Here is a 6,000-nt window from a genome sequence, read left to right as displayed (position 1 = left end):
ACACACACACACACACACACACACACACACACACACACACACACTCGTACACGCATAAGCATGCACATATAGACATGCATTCTGGTGCCTTGCTTCCCCAACTTTTACATTTCCATTCTATCCCTACCAGCCTATGAATTTCTTTCCTCTACTACTTTTAGTAAGGATGTTTTTTTTTTCTTATATAAATTCTAAGAGGGGCTAAGGAGGGTAACAGCATAGGGATCAGGTGTGGGAAGACCTCGGTGGGGGGTGGGGTGGGAAGGACGACTGGAGAGAGAATCATAATTGGTGGGGGGCATCTTTGGGACAGGGGAGGCTCCGAATAGTCTATTGGGGTGACCTTAGCTGAGACTCCTAGCATTGGGGAATATGGTGCCTGAAGTTGCCACCTTCTGTAGCCAGGTGGGACTTCCGGTGGAGGGAGGGGGCACCAACCTATGCATAAAACTTTCCACCTAAGATTTGTCCTCCCTATAAGAAGCGTAGGGATAAAGACGGAGCAGAGATCAAGGGAACGGCCAACCAGTGACTGGCCAAGCTGAGACCCAGTCCATGGGAGAGAGCCAATCTCCGACACTATTAATGACACTCTGCTGTGCTTGCAGCAGGAGCCTAGCAGAACTGTCTTCTGAGAGGCTTCATCCAGCAGCTGATGGAAACAGATGCAGGGGCCCGCAGCCAACCAATAGGCTGAGCTCTGCTCTGAGAGTCTTGTAGAAGAGTGGGAGGAAGGATTGAGAGAGCAGGAGGGGTCAAGGATGCCACAAGAAGACCTCAGGGTAGACTAGCCTGGTCCATGGGGACTCACAAAGAGTGAATCATGAACCAAAGAGCGTGCATGAGCAGGACCTAGACCCTACATATGCAGCAGATGCACAGCTTGATAATTGACCTGACCATGTAAGCTTCCCGCTGGAGGTGCTATTTGTAAGTGAGAAAGCCCTTCTCAGACACTATCTTTGGGTACCCTTGATATAAACATCACTGTCTTCAGACCTGTAGGAGATACATATCATATATATATATATGCTTGTAGGTTATATATTTTGTCATAACATCCTGAAATGACTAGGACAAAGGAAATGATTCCAGGGAGGTGAACTACATATTATTAAATTTGCATGTAAAAGGAACTAATATAGAAGAAATAGGTGAAGAAATGGCTGATTAGAGTACATTGATATAAAAAGAGAAGTAATTGATAGTAAGTACTGTGATATTCAGCTTGATTTTTACTTTTGCATCCTTGTTCATCCCGTGTCTTTTGTGATGCACCACTCAGACTTGCATGTGTTAGATATTTCCTAAGCAATATATTAAAAATTATATCTGCTCAATTCCAGAGGTGCTCAGTACGGAAGTTTGTGGACCTTAACAATCTACATTCTCAATAAGCTTCTCAGTGATGGTTTTGTCAAGCAGGTGACCCAGAGATGACAGCCTGCAGGCTGGCCCTAAGGCTTGTAAATGGAAAAAAAAAAAAGAAAAGGGACTTCAGGGATTTATCAAATCTCTGAAATGTTGAATATTTAAATTTTTAGCCTGTTCTCTAAAACGTGGAGAGTTATGTCATATTAAGACATGCAGATTGGCTTAACAGCTCTCTCTAGGGAGCCCTTGCCATTTGGCTGGTTAGTGATTGGAACCTACTGAAGGGTAGTGACTGAAATATGCTGTCCTTGGGTGCAACATGCCTTCTGGAAATAGTTCTTGACTCAAAATGCAAATGAAAGCTAATAATTATTCTCCCTGCATCACTAAGCCGGAGCATTAACGTCTTAAGCATCCACATTGCTAAGCCACTCTCCCATGCTGTTTGTGCGGAGTCTAGTGAGGTGAGACCAGGGAAGCCTCTCATTGTATAGAGAATATATTCCTTGGATCCTTTGGTTGTCAGCATGTACCTGGGAGACGCATCTCAACAAAGATGTGGTTAAGGGTTGTCTAGTAGACGAGTTTGCTAATATCGATGTCATCCTTTTGTTTCTGACAGGCAAACGAGAGCCTTACTGCACACATCTCCAGCTGTAGGTGTGGCTGGCCACCCTTTCCAAGGGCAACCTCATGGGTTGCGGTTTTGGACCGCTGACTCTTGCTCAGGATGAAAGACTATTTTTTTTTTTTTTTTTTTTTTTATGTCATGAAATTGAACTTACTCTTTCCTGAAGCACAACCTCTCTCGGGGTTGATCATAGAAAGATGAATTCATAGGAGGTGTTGCTGGTAAACTAGAATCCAGAGGTGTCCCATTTCTATGATTAGTCCACCCCTCCTGGATGGTCTACCTGGGAATGTCGCCCACGAAGTGCAGACTGAAGAATGAGGAAATGAGGGGTTTTAAAAGTAATATGTAGATGAAGGTAATATTGCTTTATGGGTTATTTTTCTCCAGTTTAGGAACTTGGTTCGTAATAAGACCTGATTATCTACTTGCAGTGCATTCTGCTTTTCTTTCTGAGCTGGAGTTTTACCTATTTATTTAGATGAACCTGTTGTTTTTGATTTTTTAGCAATTACCACAAACATTTATTGTAACATTATTTCTTTTTTCTTTTATTTTTATTTATTGTTGTTATTAATTACAATATATTTACTTTGTATCCTGACTGTATCCCCTTCCCTCATCTCCTCCTGGTCCCACCCTCCCTTCCTCTCCCTTTCCTATGTCCCTCTCCTAGTCCACTGATAGGGGAGGTCCTCCTCCCCTACTATCATTTCTTAATGACACAATAATTTCATACGTTACATTTTTTAATCAGGATATTTTCTGAGTCTCAGGTTTATCAGCCAACTATCTAAATCAACTGTAGTAAGAACGACAAAGCTAGCTTCGCTTAAGGACCAAATCTTCAGGATGACCTTGAGCCCAGAATGATTTATGGCCCAGAATGATATATCTAACGCCACTTAGCTTGTCAGTGCCAGAAACCCTGAGTCCTTCCGCCCCCTATGTATGGCCTTTTCCCCTTGACTTACCTTGTCTCCCACTCCTACAGAGAACGGAAGTGAGGAGAGCAGTTTTCAGCAGTGCAGCCCAACATCACGTAGGTCCCCTGAGAGGAGAATCTGTGGTCAAGATCTTATTCACAGTGTCCCGGGGGGGCCGCGTGGACTTCTCCAGATCACCAGTCTTTTTATTGTGATTGCAGAGGAGATGATGGAGCTGCTTGTTGTCTATAAACCTCAATCTAATTGCTGCATCTTGAGGGATTTGCCTAAGAATTGCCTAAAATTTCCATTATCCTTATTTTCTTGAAAGTTTTAAATATCAGCATTTGGGAATTGTATTTTCCTTACCAAGTTAAAGCCTTATTTTACACAGACATAGAATTTCAGAGTTTAATTGCCTCCCAATAAGAAAGGAATGATTACATTTCTTTTTAAAAAATTACTTAAAAAATCTCTGTTTGATGGCTTTGTGCAGCCCTGTAATTTGAAAGTAATTGCAGTTTTTCAGAAGTTCAGTTCCTGCATTTATTAGTACAGAAATATGTACACTCAATGAATATGAATGAATGAACATATATTTACTTTTGTCATTAAAAGATACACTAATTGTCTTGTTTGCCAAGACTAGGAGACCTGTTTTTGTATCACTCACAGTCCTTCGATGGCACTGGACGGTGACTGCAGGACTGTCAGTGAAGAGAAGCCTGGTACCAAGGCATGAGGTGATGCTTTATCGTGGCCCCAGAACTAGGAAGAACAGTAGTTGCCAAATGTTTCCCTGTTGGTGTGTTTTCAAGATCCCTGATAATTTCAACAAAGAGAAAAATTGTGATTATTGCAAGTATAAAACAAACAATTGCCAACATTTTATTCTACTCACTAATGAATCAGGGAACCAATGACACATTGCAGCTGAGTCAGAGAATACTTGAAGCATCAGGCATTTGTAGGCAGTGATAAAATAACAAGGAAAGATCAAATCATAACGTGCTTAGTGACTAACAGCCATAAACCACAACTTCTCTGCTTATCTATTCTAGCAAAAGAAAGTTTGCAAGTTAACTTCTGTCCCTAAAGACTTAAAAAATGGCTGGACAACAGAAAGCCAAATCCAGCACTGCAGTGTTCCTGGTAATCCGCCCATCTTATCATGGAACTTTCACCCCAAATCCTAACACTGGAATGATGCCCAGCATCTTTTTTTTCTTTTAATTTTGAGAAGATATTTCAAGTAGAAAAGAACATGCAAAGGCATTTGAATGTCCATGGTCTTTCCCTTTAAGAAACTGAGTGAGGAAACTTGGCGATGTCTGTATTAGCTGGCTCTCCATTTCTGTAAGGGAAATAGCCAAGACATTTCACAGAGAGAAATGTATTTGGTTGATAGTTTTGGAAGCTGGCTCTGTTAGCTTAGACTGCAATGAAGAGGCACATCATAACAGGAGCATGTGAAAGAGCAAAGCTCCTCACATTACAGCTTGGGAGCAAGGAGAGAAAACGAACAGGTTTCCATAGTCCCACTCAAGGGCATACCCAAGGACATAAAGACTTCTGTTATGTTATACTTCCTTAAAGACTGCACACTCCAGTGGCACCTCTCTGTGTGGACAGTGAGGTTCAAACTACAGCAACAGAATTTCAGTCACTTAAAAGAGTGAGGATCCCAGAAGCAGAAAGACACAAATGATACATACTCACTTGTACATGGATATAAGCCATATAACATAGGATGAACATATTAAAATCTGTACATCTAGAGAAGCTAAGCAAGAAGGAGGACTCTTCAGAGGAGGCTGAAACCTCACTCAGAAGGGCAAACAGGAAGCAGGAGAAGACAAGGAACAGTACAGGAGCTTTCACAGAGGACCTCTGAAAGACTTTATCCAGCAGGGTATCGAAGGAGATACTGAGACTCATGGCCCAACTTTGGGCAGAGTACAGAGAACCTTATGGGAGAAAAGGGAGATAGGACGACCTGGAGGGGACAGGAACTCCACAAGGAGAACAACAGAACCAAAAACCTGGGTCCATAGGAGTCTGCATAGACCCAGATTCTGACCAAGGACCATGCATAGATCTAGACCCCTTGCTCAGAGGAAGGCCAAAGACTGCTCAGTCTCCAAGTGGGTTCCCTAGTAAGGGAGTCAGGGGCTGTCTCTGACAGGAACTCAGTGGCTGGCTCTTTGATCATCTCTCCCTGGGGGTGCAGCCTTGCCAGGCCACAGAGGAAGATGATGCAGCCAGCGCTGATGAGACCTGATAGACTAGGGTCAGATGTCCTTTTCTATCAGTGGACTAGGAAAGAAGCACAGGGAGAGAAGTGGGAGAGAGGGTGGGACTTGGAGGAGACAAGGGAGGGGGCTACAGTGGGGAATACAAAGGGAATAAATTGTAATAAATAAATTAATTAACTAGTTTAAAAGGGATGTTTTTCGTTGTAGAATTATTTGGCTTTACGTTTGCTTTGAGGTCTGGAAAATGAGTATTGGTTGGCTATTTTTTTGATTGGTTAAAGGTAGAGAGAAGGGAATCTTGGCCCTACTGCCATCTTCCTTGAAACTTCTGCACTGTGGGAGAGAAGTAGAGGTGGAAGCAAACACGCAGGAAGAGGCACAACATAACGATGAGGTCACAAAGTTTGAAAGAGGAGAAGTAAGAGATGCTGAAGGCTGGGACTCTGGTACAAGTTCGTGGATGCTATGCTACTTCTTAGACTTATCATGAGACTTAGTAAATCTCAGTGGACCTGGAACAGCATCTGCTTGCCAAGACCACCTGAGGGTCTGGCTGCCTTCCCTACAACCAAACAGTCCCACCAGCCCTCTGCCCTGGACCTGTGGCATTCTGGACTAGCTCTGTTCTTACATGTGGCCAAGTGTATCTTGTGTACCATAAATCATTTTTCTCAGTGTCTCAGATGAAGGGCAAAAAAAAAAAAAAAAAAAAAAAGAAAGAAAGAAAGAGAGAAGGGAATAGAAGGGAGAGATGGATATCACAGAAATTACAGCATGGTATGGCCAGGTAGTGAGTCCTCTTGAGAAGTGGGAA

This window comes from Psammomys obesus, unplaced genomic scaffold (assembly GCF_907164565.1).
Source record: "Psammomys obesus unplaced genomic scaffold, mPsaObe1.curated_primary_1811, whole genome shotgun sequence".
In the NCBI taxonomy this organism is placed as follows: Eukaryota; Metazoa; Chordata; class Mammalia; order Rodentia; family Muridae; genus Psammomys; species Psammomys obesus.
The sequence above is the reverse complement of the archived record's forward strand: the minus strand, read 5'-3'. Positions refer to the sequence as shown.